At 42.2% G+C, this 18,473-nt stretch overlaps 1 protein-coding gene across 5 annotated transcripts in view; it reads left to right on the top strand.

Moving 5' to 3' along the window:
- The window catches only part of kiaa1328 (KIAA1328 ortholog), a 356,647-nt gene that overhangs the window by 245,905 nt on the left and 92,269 nt on the right, over positions 1–18,473 (top strand). The window lies entirely within an intron of this gene.

Here is an 18,473-nt window from a genome sequence, read left to right as displayed (position 1 = left end):
CAGTGCTGTTAGGAAGGGAGTTCCCGGATTTTGACCCAGCGACAGTGAAGGAACGGCGATATAGTTCCAAGTCAGGATGGTGTGTGACTTGGAGGGGAACTTGCAGGTGGTGGTGTTCCCATGTATTTGCTGCCCTGTCCTTCTAGTTGGTAGAGGTCGCGGGTTTGGAATGTGCTGTCTAAGGAGCCTTGGTGCATTGCTGCAGTGCATCTTGTAGATGGTACACACTGCTGCCACTGTGCGTCGGTGGTGGAAGGAGTGAATGTTTGTAGATGGGGTGCCAATCAAGCGGGCTGCTTTGTCCTGGATGGTGTTGAGCTTCTTGAGTGTTGTTGGAGCTGCACCTATCCAGGCAAGTGCAGCGTATTCCATCACACTCCTGACTTGTGCCTTGTAGATGGTGGACAGGCTTTGGGGAGTCAGGAGGTGAGTTACTCGCCTCAGGATTCCTAGCCTCTGACCTGCTCTTGTAGCCACGGTATTTATATGGCTACTCCTGTTCAGTTTCTGGTCAATGGTAGCCCCTAGGATGTTAATAGTGGGGGATTCAGCAATGGTAATGCCATTGAATGTCAAGGGGAGATGGTTAGATTCTCTCTTGTTGGAGATGGTCATTGCCTGGCACTTACTTGTGTGGCGTGAATCTTACTTGCCACTTATCAGCCCAAGCCTGGATATTATCCAGGTCTTGCTGCATTTCTACACGGACTGCTTCAGTATCTGAGGAGTCAGGAATGGTGCTGAACATTGCGCAATCATCAGCGAACATCCCCACTTCTGACCTTATGATTGAAGGAAGGTCATTGATGAAGCAGCTGAAGATGATTGGGCCTAGGACACTACCCTGAGGAACTCCTGCAGTGATGTCCTGGAGCTGAGATGATTGACCTCCAACACCCACAACTATCTTCCTTTGCGCTAGGTATGACTCCAGCCAGTGCAGGGTTTTCCCCCTGATTCCCATTGACCTCAGTTTTGCTAGGGCTCCTTGATGCCATATTCGGTCAAATGCTGCCTTGATGTCAAGGGCAGTCACTCTCACCTCACCTCTTGCGTTCAGCTCTTTTGTCCATGTTTGAACCAAGGCTGTAATGAGGTCAGGAGCTGAGTGGCCCTGGCGGAACCCAAACTGAGCGTCACTGAGCAGGTTATTGTTAAGCAAGTGCCGCTTGATGGCACTGTTGATAACACCTTCCATCACCTTACTGATGATTGAGAGTAGGCTGATGGGGCGGTAATTGGCCGGGTTGGACTTGTCCTGCTTTTTGTGTACAGGACATATCTGGGCAATTTTCCACATTGCTGGGTAAATGTCAGTGTTGTAGCTGTACTGGAACAGCTTGGCGAGGGGCGCGGCAAGTTCTGGAGCACAGGTCTTCAGTACTATTGCCGGAATATTGTCAGGGCCCATAGCCTTTGCAGTATTCAGTGCCTTCAGTTGTTTCTTGATATCACGCGGAGTGAATCGAATTGGTTGAAGTCCGACATCTGTGTTGCTGGGGACCTAAGGAGGAGGCCGAGATGGATCATCAACTCGGCACATCTGGCTGAGGATTGTTGCAAATGCTTCAGCCTTATCTTTCGCACTAATGTGCTGGGCTCCCCCATTATTGAGGATGGGGATATTTGTGGAGCCACCTCCTCCAGTTAATTGTTTAATTGTCCACCACCATTTATGGCTGGATGTGGCAGGACTGCAGAGCTTAGATCTGATCCGTTGTTTATGGGATCGCTTTGCTGTGTCTGTTGCATGCTGCTTATGCAGTTTGGCATGCAAGTAGTCCTGGGTTGTAGCTTCACCAGGTTGACATCTCATTTTGAGTTATGCCTAGTGCTGTTCCTGGCATGCCCTCCTGCACTCTTTATTGAACCTGGGTTGGTCTCCTGGCTTGATGGTAGAGTGGGGATATGCCGGGCCATGAGGTTACAGATTGTGGCTGAGTGCAATTCTGCTGCTGCTGATGGCCAACAGCACCTCATGGATGCCCAGTTTTGCATTGCTAGATGTGTTCGAAATCTATCCCAGTCTAGCAGATATGTCCTTTCGGACTCGGCCAGCTCAGTCAGTAGTGGTGCTACCGAGCCACTCTTGGTGATGGACATTGAAGTCCCCCACCCAGAGTACATTCTGTGCCCTCGCCACCCTCCGTGCTCCCTCCAAGTGCTGTTCAACATGGAGGAGTACTGAGTCATCAGCTGAGGGAGGGCGGTAGGTGTGAATCAGCAGGAGGTTTCCTTGTCCATGTTTGAACTGATGCCATGAGACTTCATGGGGTCCAGAGTCGATGTTGAGAACTCCCAGGGCAACTCCCTCCCTACTGTATACCACTGTTCCACCGCCTCTGCTGGGTCTGTCCTGCCGGTGGGGCAGGACATACCCGGGGATGGTGATGGCAGTGTCTGGGACATTGTCTGTTGGGTATGATTCCGTGAGTGTGACTATGTCAGTCTGTATCTTGACTAGTCTGTTGGACAGTTCTCCCAACTATGGCACAAGCCACCAGATGTTAGTAAGGAGGAATTTGCAATGTCGACAGGGCTGGGTTTGCAGTTGTTGTTTCTGGTGCCTAGATTGATGCCGGGTGGTCCGTCCGGTTTGATTCCTTTTTATTGACTTCGTAGCGGTTAGATACAACTGAGTGGCTTGCTAGGCCATTTCAGAGGGCATGTAAGAGTCAACCACATTGCTGTGGGTCTGGAGTTACATGTAGGCCAGATCAGGTAAGGACAGCAGATTTCCTTCCCTAAAGGACATTAGTGAACCAGATGGGTTTTTACAACAATCGACAATGGTTTCATGGCCGTCATTAGACTAGCTTTTTAATTCCAGATTTATTAATTGAATTCAAATTCCACCTTCCGCTGTGGTGGGATTTGAACCCATGTCCCCAGAGCAATACTAGTCTAGGTCACTAAGTCCAGTGACAATACCACTACTCCACCGCCTCCCACATTCCGGTCTTGTAAACTTTACTGCACAAGCAACCTGGTGTTTTTGTTTTCCTCTTTTCAATTATTAATACCCCACTTACAATTGCACGTCGTTAGCTTTGGGTTATCCTGGATGAGCCCTCAAATATATGTTACAATTGAGGTGGGAGGAGTGCACTGTCTTTCTCTAGTTCCACTTCTGCACAGGTCACAACATATATTTAAATGTGTACCCAGTTATCAATGCGGCCAGTTATATACTCTATTTTAGTTTCGGAATAAAATCCACCAACCAAATTTCTTTAATAAACAGCAAACGTATTAATTTATTATAAAAGAAGACATAGTCAATAAAGATGCAAAGCTTTAACACACAGTTTGAAATGTGACAGTAAATATTGTTATGACCGACCGCTCCAAAGCCGCTCGTCAAAATATGCAATTCTGATTGTGGTGGGAGAAACACACTGTTAATTCAATCCTGTCCCTCCACAGATCGTCTAACATATCATTTTAAACTTTCCAAATTCAAGAAAGATCCAGCCAAATTGCACCATCTATTAACCTCCAAATGAGGTTAACCAAACCAGGTGTTTTTAAATCAACAAATTAACTGTAATTTAAAAAAACTAAATTCTTCACTACGATGAAAATATAAACAACATTTAAAATTGAAAAAATTAGAGTCCTTGCAAATTTACAGTCCAATGTTTCTTGAAGTCCTCACAGCTGTCCGATGGGGAAAAAGGTTCTTCAACAGTCGAACAGTCCGTAGTCCAATTCCAGCAGGAAGTGATGTTTTCCTTCTCCAGCGATGGATTTCAACAATTAACAACTTGCAAACACTTTCAATAGAATTAATCTGACTTTAGAGTTTTTGAGGGATAAAAGATTGTCACAGTCTAACTTCTCTTCCTTCAGTTTACATTATCAGAGATCTCTGTTTTGGCTTGACATTTTTTAGAATTTGAGACATGATAATTGAACAGACTCAATGACTCAATTCTTTTCCTTCAGTTTAAGTGGCTGAGAACTCTTCTTTCAGGTGCTAACACCAACTGTCAGTCTGTGTTCTCTTAGAACAGACTGTCTTGAACTAAAAAGCCAGTTCAAAAAATAATTGCGACATTGTAGATCCAGTCCTGGGTCCCTGAATGGCTGTTGCCGGGTAACCAGGATGCATTCTGTGAAGCTGGTTGGTTCCCTCTCCATATGGTGTATCCAACGGCAACCAAAATGCACCTTCTCTAACTCCTGAGGCTTCCTGGTTCATAAAGCAGTATGGCTCCTTCTCCTGCCTTAAAGACACACCACATATTCTCTGGAGAAAGAAAACTATAGGACCATGACAATATGTATGTTTCCCTTCCAAATACCAAACATACACACAGACACACACACACCGGTTAAAGGAAAAATAAAGATGCTTTGGCCCAAGTACTTGTTAATTCTTGAAGAAAAAAGATAAGATATGTTATTGTCCAGATGGCATACAGTCTGGCATCTGACTACATGTAGACGGGTCACTGGGATCTTTTCAGAAGCAGTTCATTTCGGAGATGTCGAAGCATCTCGGGAGAAATGCTACTCTGGTTTCTCTCTTTTACCACCTGCCAGTCTTTTGTCACATTTCTTTTTCACAGAATGTCTTCAGATGTAAACCATTAGGTTCCTATGCTTTCTGTAGCACAAGTTTGAATAACATCTTTTGTCCCATTTCTCTTTGAATAATAACCTCCAATAACCGTGTTGCACCCACCACTTGTGTTTCTATGATCCAAATATCCATTTCATTTGTTGAAACTGAGGTAAAGTACATATTTATGAGGCCAGAATTTGCTGTCAAAATAACATGAAGATTAATGGAGTCTGCTATTATCTATGGGTAAATGGTACAGCAACTTTAGGCGAGAAATAGATGCACAGATAAGGGTGAATACCCAAAACTGGCTGTGCAAGTTGCGCCGCTCCACCATTAGCTTTAAAAAAAATTTGCCCTTAGCTTCCCTTTTTTTTTTAGGAACTTCCTATATTTTTCCATTAAATTCACTATTGAGAGTTAAGTCTTGTCATTACAGGTATACGTACCCTTTTAATGATGTAGTGAGTGTTAATGATGCCAATCAACCTCATTGGCAATGAAAATTATCTGTTACAAGTGAAGTCATTCCTTCACGTTTTTAATATTTGGGGGAAAATTTTAAAAGTGGCAATTTAAAAAAAAAAAGATTTTTCTTACCTTTTCTGTCTCTCTCACTCACGATCCAATCTTTCTTTTCCTCTCTTTATGTTTCCCTCTGTACCTGATTTGACATTGAGTTCATTCCCTCTAGTTCATCCACTTTCTCAGTCCTTCCTGTGTTTTATTTCCCAATCTTTAAATCTCATTGATTCAGGAGGTACCCAATTGATTGCCCGATTCATTCAGGTCTCATACCCTGTTTCCCTTGAAATTCTCGCATGCTATGATCACTCTTCCCGAGAGGGTCCTTAACTATGAGATGATTGATTAATTCCACCTCATTACCCAATACCAATTCTAGAATAGCCTGCTCCCTTGTTGGTTCCACAACATATTACTCCAAAACACAATCTCTAAAACATTCAATGAACTCTCCCTCGAGGCTACCCTTGCCAATTTGATTAATCCAGCCTATCTGCATATTAACATCACCCGTGATTATTGCCGTACCTTTCTTACAAGCCCCCAGTATTTCCTGGTTTATACTGTGCCCCACTGCGGAACTATTTTTTGGGGACCTATAGATTACTCCCACAAGGGACTTCTTTCCCTTGCTATTTCTTATTTCTACCCAGACTGATTCTACGTCTTGATCCCCAGTGCCTGTATCGTTTCTCACTACAACACTGATCTCTTCCTTTACTAACAAAGCTATATCACCTCCTTTTCCTTCCTGTCTATCCTTCTGAAATACTGAGTACCCTTGGATATTCCATTCCCAAACCTGGTTTCCCTGCAACCACGTCTCAGTAATTGCCACTAAATCATACCCATTCATCTCTATTTGCGCTGTTCATTCATTTATTTTATTCTGAATGCTTCGTGCATTCAGATACAAAGCCTTTAAGTTTGTTCTATTATCAAATTTCCCTACTCTTGTACGATTCCTTGGTGCAATATGGCGTTCACACGTTCTGTCCCTTCCTTTTATTTTCTGGTAACAATCAGCCTCATCACTAACCTACACTCCTACCTTCTCCTTTAACTTTGATTTCCTAATTTTCCATGCAACTGATCCGCACCACCCCCCCGCCCCACTATTTAGTTTAAAGCCCTATCTACAGCCCTAGTCATGCGTTTCGCCAGGACTCTGGTCCCAGTGTGATTCAGGTGGAGCCTATCCCATCAGAACAGCTCCCTCTTTCCCCAGTGCAGATGCCAATGTCCCACGAATTCGAACCCATTTCTGCCACACCAATCTTTGAGCCACGCATTTACCTCTTTAATCTTATTGACCCTGTGCCAATTAGCTCGTGGCTCAGGTAGTAATCCGAAGATTATTACCTTTTTGGTTCTGCTTTTTAATTTAGCCTCTAGCTGCTCATATTCCCTCAGCAAAACCTCTATCTTCGTTCTACCTATATCGTTGGTACCTACGTGGACCACGACAACTGGATCTTCCCCTCCCACTCCAAGTTCCTCTGCAGCCCAGATGAGATATCCTGAACCCTGGTACCAGGTAAGCAACACAGCATTCGGGACTCTCGATCCCGTTCACAGAGAGCAGTGTCTATGCCCCTAACTATACTATCCCCGATTACGACATAATTTCTCTTTTCTCCCCCCTCTTTCCCCCCCGCCCCTACTTGAATGGCTCCCTCTACCATGGAGCTATGGTCAGTTTGCTCATCCTGCCTACAGTCCCTGCTCTCGTCCATACAGGAAGCAAGAAATTCAAACCTGTTGGACAAGGACAAGGGCTGAGGCTCCTGCAACACTACCTCCTGGATCCCTCTACCTGCCTCGCACATAGTCACACCCTCCTGTCCCTGACTACTGACCGAATTCAAGGTAGTTAATCTAAGGGGTGTGACTTTCTTCTGAAACACCGCATCCAGGTAACTGTGCTCCTCCTTTATGTGTCGCAATGTCCGAAGCTCAGACTCCAGCTCATCAACTCTGAGCTGGAGATCCTCGAGCAACCAACACTTGCTACAGATGTCGTCACTAGGAACCACAATGGGGTCCACCAGCTTGCACATCATAAGAACTAGGAGCAGGAGTAGTCAATTCAGCCCCTCGAGCCTGCTCCGCCATTCAATATGATCATGGCTAATCATGCAGGTACAATATATAGCCTGGCCCTGCATCTCTATTTTATTTAATTAGATCTCTCTCTCTCTCTCTCTCAGACTTTGGTTTGGCACGCTTTTTGAACCCCTGCTCCTCGGGCTGTGCTCCTCCTTCTCTCTTTGTCTGTAATGAGGTGGGATTAATTAATGATCTCATAGTTAAGGATCTTCTATGGATGAGTGATCATAGCATGCTAGAATTTCAAATTCAGTTTGAGGGCGAGAAACAGGAGTCCCACAGTAGCGTTCTGGAGTTAAACAAAGGTAATTGCATAGGCATGAGGACAGATTTGGCCCTAGTGGACTGGGCAGGAAGACTAAGAGGTAGGACAGTTGATGAGCAATGGCAGATGTTTAAGGAGATACTCAATTCCTCTCAACTAAAATATATTCCAGAGAGGAAGAAAGATTCTAAGAGGGGGGAAAAAATCATCCCTGGCTAAACAAGGAAGTTAAGGATAACATAAAGACAAAAACTAAGGCATACCATATTGCAAAGACCAGTGGCAGGCTGGAAGATTGAGAAACTTTTAAAGATCAACACAGGATTACTAAAAAATTTATAAAAAGAGCAAAGGTAAATTGTGAAAGAAAACTAGTGCAAAATATAAAAACGGATAGCAAAAGCTTCTATAAGTATATAAAAGGGAAGAGAGTAGCTAAAGTGAATGTTGGTCCCTTGGAGGATGAGACTGGCAAGTTAATAGAGGAGAACACAGAGACACTAACTCAGTATTTTGCATCAGTTTTCACGGTGGAGGACACCAGTACCATCCCAATAGTAACAAGTAATGCAGTGGTTATGGGAAGGGAGGAACTTAGAACAATCATCATCACTAGGGAAAAGGTACTGAGCAAACTGTTGGGATTGAAGGCAGACAAGTCCCCAGGGCCTTATGGGCTACATCCTAGGGTCTTAAAGGAAGTGGCAGCAGAAATAGTGGATCCATTGGTTATAATATTCCAAAATTCCCTGGATGCAGGAAAGGTTCCAGTGCATTGGAAAAATGCCAAAAAAGGGGAGAGGCAGAAAGTAGTAAACTATAGACCAGTTAGTTTAACACCTGTCGTTGGGAAATGGTTAGAATCCATTATTAAGGAAGTAATAACAGGACATTTAGAAAGTCAAAACGCAATCCATCAGAGTCAACATGGTTTTATGAAGGTTAAATCGTGTTTGACTAATTTGCTAGAGATCTTCGAAGCTGTAACAAGCAAAGTGGATAGTGGGGATCCTGTAAACGTAGTGTATCTGGACTTCCAGAAGGCATGTGATAAGTTACTGCACAAAAGGTTAATACACAAGGTAAGATTACATGGGGTTAGGGGCAATTTATTAGCTTGGATAGAGGATTGACTAACCAACAGAAAACAAAATGTCGGGATAAATGGGTCTTTTTCTGGTTGGCAAGATGTAACTAGTGGGGTGCCACAGGGTTCAATCCTCGGGCCCCAACTATTTACAATCTGTATTAATGACTTGGATGCAGAGATAAAAGGTACTGTAGCCAAATTTGCAGCTGACACTAAAATAGGTGGGACAGTAAGTTGCAATAAAGAAATAAGAAATTTACAAATGGATATGGATAGATTAGGTGAATGGGCCAAAATTTGGCAGATGGAGTTTAATATGGATAAACGTGAGGTTATCCATTTTGGTCAGAATAGAAAGGCAAATTATTATCTAAATGGAGAGAAATTTCTGAGTGCTTCGGTGCAGAGGAATCTGGGTGTCCTCGTGCATGAATCGCAGAAAACTAGTGTGCAGGTACAGCAGGTAATAAGGAAGGCAAATGGAATTTTGACATTTATTGCTAAAGAATTAAAGTATAAAAGTAGGGAAGTGTTGCTACAACTGTACAAGGCATTAGTGAGACTGCACCTGGAGCATTGCGTACAGTTTTGGTCCCTTTACTTGAGGAGGGATGTAGTTGCAATGGAGGCGGTTCAGAGGAGGTTCACTGGATTGATTCCAGAGATGAGGGGTTTGTCTTTATGAAGAGAGATTGAACAGTTTACCCTTTACTCTCTCGAGTTTAGAAGAATGAGAGGAGATCTGATTGAGGTATATAAGATGATTAAGGGGATTGACAAAGTAGACATAGAGAGGATGTTTCCTCTTGTGGGGCAATCTAGAACGAGAGGTCATAGTTTTAGGATAAGGGCGAGCAGATTTAAAACCGCAATGAGGAGAAATTACTTTTTTTTTATTCATTCATGGGATGTGGACATCACTGGCCAGGCCAGCATTTATTGCCCATCCCTAAGTGCCCTTGAGAAGTGGTGGTGAGCTGCCTTCTTGAACCGCTGCAGTCCATTTGGGGTAGGTATACCCACAGTGCTGTTAGGAAGGGAGTTCCAGGATTTTGACCCAGCGACAGTGAAGGAACGGCGATATAGTTCCAAGTCAGGATGGTGTGACTTGGAGGGGAACTTGCAGGTGGTGGTGTTCCCATGTCTTTGCTGCCCTTGTCCTTCTAGTTGGTAGAGGTCGCGGGTTTGGAAGGTGCTGTCTGAGGAGCCTTGGTGCATTGCTGCAGTGCATCTTGTCGATGGTACACACTGCTGCCATTGTGCATCAGTGGTGGAGGGAGTGAATGTTTGTAGATGGGGTGCCAATCAAGCGGGCTGCTTTGTCCTGGATGGTGTCGAGCTTCTTCTGAACTTCTCTGAAAGGGTCGTGAGTCTGTAGAATTCCCTACCCTAGAGTTCGTTGGATGCTGAGACATAGAGTAAATTTAAGGAGATGGACAGATTTTTAATTAGTAGTGGGTTGAAGGGTTATGGAGAACGGGCAGGAAAGTGGAGTTAAGGCCGAGATGAGATCAGCCATGATCGTAGTGAATGGCGGAGCAGGCTCGAGGGGCTGAATTGCCTACTCCTGCTCTTAGTTCTTATGTTCTTATATTCCCTTGCCATGCCTTTATTCACTCTCACTTTCTGCCACTTGGGCAAAAATGTTTTGAGTTGAAGGTTGCAAGGGCAAGTCTAACTAATGGCAGATGCTGTTAGATGCCTTGCCACAGCAAATTCTTGCCCATGATCTTTTCCATTTTCTCATTCTGCATTATAAGCTTGCATTCTTCATAAAGGCCCTACACTTGTCTCTTACTCCTAATGTGCCTATGAAAGCCTTGTTGCTTTTTTTCCTCCAATTTTCTCTGTTGCTTCCTTTTAGCCGTTCTCATCTCTTTTTTTGTAGCTTTTCGATATTCTTTATATTTCTCCAGCTTGTATTTTTATTATCTACTCTGTAATCACTAATATTTAAAATGCAACATTTAATGTGCGATGTGCAGTAGGCACGACATTTTTAATTATATAAATAGAACTATTCTGAGTTGGTATGAAATTTTACTTATAGAAGAAAAACTTGCATTTTTATAGCAGCTTTCATGACCTCAGGACATCCTGAAGCACTATACATCCAGTGAAGTAATTTTGAAGTGTAGTCACTGTTATAATGTGGAAATAATGTATAAATAGTAGCTGTTTATATCAGAAACTTAAAGGTGCACAAAGTTTTTTTTTAAATCATGGATTAATTTCATAAATGTTTCAGGATATCTATCATGCTAATTTGACACAGTGCAATTTTAATTATACAGCGGAATGAATTGGATGGAAGGAATGTCCTTTTCTTATTTTTGCATGTGTTCTGCTAAAATCTTATCTTACTCTATCTGGATAGAAATGCTCACACAACTGTAATAACACTTGCATCTTGAGCTGTTTCTCACTGACTACATTCAAATTCTTTAACACCGTACACCATTCTTTTAGCCTGCAGAATGTAAAGTGATGAGACTTAAACTAAAATTGTAAAATTGGAATTGTCTTCCCTCTTTTTTGATACCTTTTCTGAAGACAATTACACATGCTGAAGTATGATTTCTTGGCTGCCAAATGCTCTCCAACACTATACCCCAGGTTTTTCAAATGTGAGCCTTGATGGTTATAACAGGTTTTGCAACTGTGGAAAACATCACAGTCAAGCTTGATTCTGTCCTTGCACGTACACAAAACACACAGCAAAATGACTGAATGGCAATTCTTATCTTCCCAAATCAGAAATGCTGAGGCAACTTATAGCACACTGACTTACTCCTTATTTGAGGTCAACTAAAGTAGCACAAACTGAATTAAATTCTTCCCTCATATCCAATTTTTCCTTTTTTTTCACTCTCCTGAAGCAGCAACTTTTGCAAAGATATGGTACAGGATATGGCACTCATTTCTGGTAACTCACCTGAGTGAGCACTGAGTTTTCAGAACAGCCATGCCCAGATCAGTCCTGTCCTACTCTTGCATTAATGTGCACCTCCAACAGGAATTGTACATTATATCCCATATCCTTAAGCAAGGAGCTGTGCCGAGACCCATTTGTAGCTTGGACAATAAATGTAGCAACATTGAATCATCTTGCCTTTACACAGAGCCTGAATGCTAAATATTCATATTGGCACCATGCACCTCCTGCGAGAAACTTGATATTTGGTCCCTGAATGGTCTGTTTTTTTTTAAAGATTCAGAGTTCTGGCTAATGATCAGTTAGTTGCATCTGAAGAGAAATGGAATACAGATTGCTTAATATAATGACTGCCACTGAAGTGGTTTTGGTGTGTGTATTATAATTATCCTTCTAACAAAATCAACAAAAGTTGTATTGAACAAATCAATTCTCCACACTAGTTTTTGTAAAAAAAAAACAAAATGCAAGAGGGAGCTACTTACCTTGCTTCATTTATTTATAAAATCTTTAAAAATCCCTTTTTACTTTCTCTTGAACTGACATTCCTATGGCATCCTCTTTGTGAATTCTTTTATCCAGTGTTAAGGACAAGTGAGGAGAGGTTGAAGGGCTTCCCTCTTTTCCCCCTCCTTGTTTGACCGCAACAGGTTTAATTCTTAAAGTGGATGTACTAGCCAATTCAGTAGGTGTTTTTGATTACTTACTTGATTTGATCATAACAAGAACCGATCGGACAGTTTTTCTTGAGTTAACAAGGAAAGAGGTTAACTTTATTGTACCTAAACCAAACTAATAAAATAATAAACAACGTGGCAACTTTCACTCTGACACGCACACTAGAGGTTTACACACGCACAAATAGGTTACAGAGTGGGGAAAGGTAGTTTGGTTAAGTTCGAGGCCATAAAAAGGTATAAAGTCTGTGAAGTTTGGTGATTTGGCTGGCTTCGAGCTGAATTCAATGGTTCTGAAGCTTTTAGTTTGAAGAAGTAGACGACTGGGTGTTTGATGCGTCTCTTCTCACATGACAGTCACTCAGTGATTCAAACATAGCAGTTAGCAGTATCAACATAGCAGTTAGCAGTATTTCTCTGCTTGCTGAAAAGAACAGATAGTTCCTTTAATCTTCCTGTGTCTCGGTTCTTGCTGGGAAATGCACAGACATTTCGTCTCCCTCCTCACAGTCCTTTGCAATGGAGGATACAGTGCAGCAAACTAGGTAATCATCTTAAGCTGCCAGCTGTCATCCTGTTTTAAATGATCTTTTTAAATTTCTTTAAAAAAATAAATTCAGATCTCCAGTCAGATGACCAAAGAAAGTTATCATACAACAAAACACATTGGCGTAACAATAGAGATAGAATTGAAAGAAAGAATATACATTTATATTATGAGGTTTCAACTGTACATAAACTTTTCATTAAATTCTAGTCAATCTATATGAGATGTCAGGCAGGATCAGAGGTGCGAAAATAATTGGATCCAGATGGAGGAGGAAAGGGGGAGAAGGCATATAAAAGTGACAGAGAAAAGCAAGAGGAGACCGGGGAAAGGGAGATTGAGGATCAGGAATAAGAGTGGAACAAGAGCAGCAGGAGGGAATTGTAGGGAGAGATACAGGAAGGTGGAATAAAGATGTTGAAAAGGATATTGAAAAAGCCAAACTAGGATGCTCTGATTATGATTACTTCCTCCTGGGAACAGGGGGTGGGGATAAGTTGGGGCTGATTTAGGTTGTTACTGGGCCCTAACTTTCTGGTCAGTGGTTTCGTCAAGCGGGATAATGGGGAGCACGTTCCCTGTACTCCATGCCAATATTTTGTGCTTGAAAGGGGAGGGCAAGGAAGCTAACGTGGAGGAGTTGGAGGCTGCTTTCCGCTTTGCTGAGCAGGAGAGGAGGTCAAGGACTGTCAATTTCAGTGCATGCATTAGCCAAGGCCTTTTGTTCTGGATGGGGCAGGGTAGATGAGGGAGTCAATCTCAGTATACTGTGTGGGACCAGCTTTCTGTTTTTGATGGCTGGGGGCAGTGGTGGGGGGCGGTGGTGTTGGAGAACGTGTGCAGTTGCCGGCAGCGTGGTGTGTAGTTGGTCTCTGCCCCCAATTTCCTCCTTATTGAAGGGGAGGAACAGTTTTGTCAATGAGGCCCCAACAAAGGATTGACACACTGCCAACACAATTTAGGAGGTTTGTTTTAGCGCAGGTGTGCTGAGAGAATGTTTTTGAAATTGTGTGCTACAAACTGGCAGTGATTAATGTTTGGCATGCATCAGTTCATTTAGGGGACTGGCCATAGCATGATGAGGTTTAGGTTAGCTATGGAAAAGGGCAAAGAACAATCCAGAGTAAAGATAATTAATTGGGGGTGGGGGGGGGTGGCAACATCAATAGAGTGAGCACAGATCTGGCCCAAGTAAATTGGAATCAAAGATTGGCAGGCAAAACTGCAATTCAACAGTCAAGGTACATCCCCACGAGGGGGGAAAACGGATCCAGAGCTCCCTGGATGACGAGAGTGAGATGAAGCAGAAAAAGGGTGCATATGATAGATGTCAGGTGGATAACACAGTTGAGAACCAGGCTGAATACGGAAGGTTGAGAGAAGAGAAAAAACAAATAAGCAGCAAAGAGCGAGTATGGGGAAACTAGTGGCTAACGTAAAAGGGAATCTAAAAGTCTTCAATTGGCATATAAATGGTAAATTAGGGATTAGGGACCTAAAAGGGGACTCGCACTTGGATGCAGGGGCATGGCTGAGATACTAAATGAGTACTTTGCATCTTTCTTTACCAAGGAAGAAGTTACTGCCCAAGTCATGGTGAAAGACGAAGTAGTTGAGAAATTGAAATTGGATGGGGTGAAAATTGATAGAGAAGGTATTAGATAGGCTAGCTGTACTTAAAGTTGATAAGTCACCAGGACCAGATAAGATGCATCCAAGGATGCTGAGGGAAGTAAGGGTAGAAATTGTGGAGGCACTGACCATAATCTTCCAATCCTCCTGGTGGTGCCAGAGGACTAGAAAATTGCAAATGTTACACCCTTGATAAAAAGAGTGTAAGGACAAGACCAGCAACTACAGGCCAGTCAGTTTAACCTCGGTGGTGGGAAAGCTTTTAGAATTGATAATTCGGGACAAAATTAATATTCACTCGGACAAATGTGAATTAGTTAAGGAAAGCCAGCACAGGCAAATCCTGGTTAACTAACTTGCTTGAGTTTTTTGCTGAGGTAACAAAGAGGGTTGATGAGGGTAATGATGTGGTGTACATGGACTTCCAAATGGCATTTGATAAAGTGCCACGTAACAGTCTTGTCAGCACAGTTGGAGCCCATGGAATAAAAGGGACAGTCGCAGCATGCATACGAAATTGGCTGAGTGACAGAAACAGAAATTAATTGTGAACAGTTGTTTTTCAGACTGGAGGAAAGTATCTAGTGGGGTTCCCCAGGAGTTGGTGTTAGGGCTCCTGCTTTTCTTGATATATATATTAAAGACCTAGACTTGGATGTACAGGGCACGATTTCAAAATTTGTGGATGACACAAAACTAGAAAGTATTGTGAACAGTGAGGAGGATAGTGATAAACTTCAGGAGGACATGGATAGGTTGGTGGAATGGGTGGACAAGTGGCAGATTAAATTTAATGCAGAAAAGTGTGACAATTCATTTTGGTCAGAAGAATGAGTAGAGGCAATATTCCAGGTATTAGCCTAGTAAACCTTCTCTGAACTGCTTCCAATGCATTTATATCCTTCCTCAAATAAAGAGACCAATACTGTACACAGTACTGCAGATGTGGTCTCACCAATGCCCTGTATAGCTGAAGCATAACCTCCCTACTTTTGTATTCAATTCCTTCCACAATAAATGATATCATTCTGTTAGTTTTCCTAATTACTTTCTGTCCCTGCATACTAATCTTTTGCGATTCGTGCACTAGGACACCCAGATCCCTCTGCATCTCAGAACTCTGCAATCTCTCACCATTTAGGCAATATGCTCCTTTTCTATTCTTCCTGCCAAAATGGACAATTTCACATTTTCCCACATACTCCATTTGCCAGATCTTTACCCACTCACAACCTATCAATATCCCTTTATTGCCTCCTTATGTCCTCTTCACAACTTACTTTCCTACCTATCTTTGTCATCAGCAAATTTAGCAACCATACCTTCGGTCCCTTCATCCAAGTCATTTACAAAAATTGTAAAAAGTTGAGGGCCAGCACTGATCCCTTTGGCCCACCAGTTGTTACATCTTGCCAACCAGAAAATGACCCATTTATGCTTACTGTCTGTTTCCTGTTAGCTACATAACAATACGTTACCCGTACACCATGAACTTTTATTTTCCGCAATAATTTTGATGTGGCACCTATCAAATGCCTTCTGGAAATCTAAGTACAGTACATCCACCGGTTCCCCTTTATCCACAGCACATGTTACTTCTTCAAAGAACTCCAATAAATTGGTTAAACATAATTTCCCTTTCACAAAACCACGTTGACTCTGCCTGATTACCTTGAATTTTTCCAAGTGCCCTGCTATAACGTCTTTAATAATAGCTTCTAACAGTTTCCCTAAGACAGATGTTAAGCTAACAGGCCTGTAGTTTCCTATTTTCTGTCTCCCTTTTTAAGGAGCTATATTGGCTATTCTCGAATCTAATGGAACCTTCCCAGAATCAAGGCAATTTTGGAAAATTAAAACCAATGCATCAACTATTTCACTGGCCACTTCTTTTAAGACCCCAGGATGAAGTCCATCAGGACCCGGGGACTTGTCAGCCCACAGCTCCAACAATTTGCTTAGTACCACTTCCCTGGTAATTGTTATTTTCTTGAGCTCCCCTCGCCTTCCAATTCCTGACTTACAGCTATTTCTGGGATGTTACTTATATCCTCTGTAATGAAGACCGATGCAAAATACTTGTTCAATTCATCTGCCATCTCCTTATTTTCCATTATTAATCCCCCAGACTCATTTTCTAAAGGACTGATGCTCACTGTGTTAACTTTTTAAAAATATCTATAGAAACTCTTGCTATCTGTTTTTATATTTCTAGCTAGCTTTCTCTCGTACTGTAATTTTTTCCTCCTTATTAATCTTTTGTCATTCTTTGCTTTTTTTTATATTTTGTCCAATCTCCTGACCTGCCACCCATCATTGCACAATTATATGCTTTTTCTTTAAGTTTGATACTATCTTTAACTTTTTTAGTTAACCACGGGAATTTTTCTTTCTCGTTCGAATGTATCTATTCTGTGTATTCTGAAATATCCCTTGGAATGTCTACCACTATATCTCTATTGACCTATTCCTTAACCTAATTTGCCAGTTCACTTTAGCTAGCTTTTCTTTCAGACCCTCAATTGTCCTTATTTCAGTTTAAAATACTCGTCTTAGACCCACTCCTCTATCCCTCAAACTGAAAGTAAAAGTTGATCATATTATGATCACTGCTGCCTAGTGGCACCTTCACAATGAGATCATTAACTAATCCTATCTCATTGCACAATACCAGGTCTAGTATAGCCTGCTCTCTGGTTGGCTCCAGAACCTCCTGTTCTAAGAAACTATCCCAAAAACATTGTATGCACTCCTCATCTAGACTACCATCTGATTTTTCCAGCCTATATGTAGATTAAAATCCCCCACGATATTCGCCGTACCTTTCTGACAAGCACCCATTATTTCCTCTTTAATACCCTGTCCTACCGTGTGGCTACTGTTACAGGACTTGTACACCACTCCCACAAGTGGCTTCTTGACTTTATGATTTCTCATCTCGACCCGAACCACTTCTACATCCTGATTTCCTGAACCTAGGTCATTCCTCTCTCTTAATCATTAATTAACAGAGCCACCCCCTCCACCTTTTCCTAGCTTCCTGCCCTTCCTAAATGTCATGTACCCCTTCAATATTCAGGTCCCAATCTATGTCATCCTGCAGCCATGTCTCTCTAATGGCTTTTGGATCGTATTTATTTACTTCTTTTTGCGCTATCAGTTCATCTGTTTTGTTTCGAATGCTATGTGCATTCAGATACAGAGCCTTTAGTTTTGTCCTTTTATTATTTTTGTAATCTGTAGCCTTATCTGCTGATTAACTCTTAGATTTGTACTCTCTGTCCCTTCCTGTCACAGTCTGTTTATCATTTCCCATATTAATACATTTCTCTCTTGCCTTGTCTCTACTCTTTGATTTACCACATCTTCCCAAATTTGATCCCTTGCCCCCACTATTTAGTTTAATCATCCTTAAGATACTTCTTAAAAATTAATTCTTTGGTCAACTGCCCTAATATCTCCATGTGTGGCTCATTGTCAAATTTTATTTGATGACACGCCTTGAAGTGGCTTAGGGCATTTCACTACGTTAAAGGCATGAGAGAAATGCAGGTTGTTGTTGCAGTACTGAGAGTGTGGCGTACTGTGCAATATTTATCACTCAACTTTCGCATGGTAGGGGTGGCTAAAACTAGAGGGCATAGATTTAAGCTGAGAGGGAGGAGGTTTAAAGGGGATCAAAGGGGTAAATTTTTCACACAAAGAATAGTGGGTATCTGGAATGCGCTGCCTGAGGTGGTGAAGGCAGGAACAGTAGCGACATTTAAGAGGCATCTGGACAGGTACTTGAATGAGCAAGGCCTAGAGGGATATGGAATTAATGCAGGCAGGTGGGATTATTATAGATAGGCATTATGGTCGGCATGGACACGGTGGGCCGAAGGGCCTGTTTATATGCTGTACGACTCTATGACTATAACTAAAATCACTGAAAACAGATTAACTGGTTATTTATTTCGTTGTTATTTGTGAGGCACATAAAAACTGGCTGCTGGATTTTCCATGTTACAAGTGTGACTACATTTCAAAAGTGCTATATTGCCTGTAAAGTCCTTTGGGTCATCTTGAGGGCATGATAGGTGCTTCTCTAAATGCAAATTCTTTGTTTCCTTTTCTGTATTTA

Source organism: Heterodontus francisci, chromosome 1, assembly GCF_036365525.1.
Source record: "Heterodontus francisci isolate sHetFra1 chromosome 1, sHetFra1.hap1, whole genome shotgun sequence".
In the NCBI taxonomy this organism is placed as follows: domain Eukaryota; kingdom Metazoa; phylum Chordata; class Chondrichthyes; order Heterodontiformes; family Heterodontidae; genus Heterodontus; species Heterodontus francisci.
The sequence above is the reverse complement of the archived record's forward strand: the minus strand, read 5'-3'. Positions and strand labels throughout refer to the sequence as shown.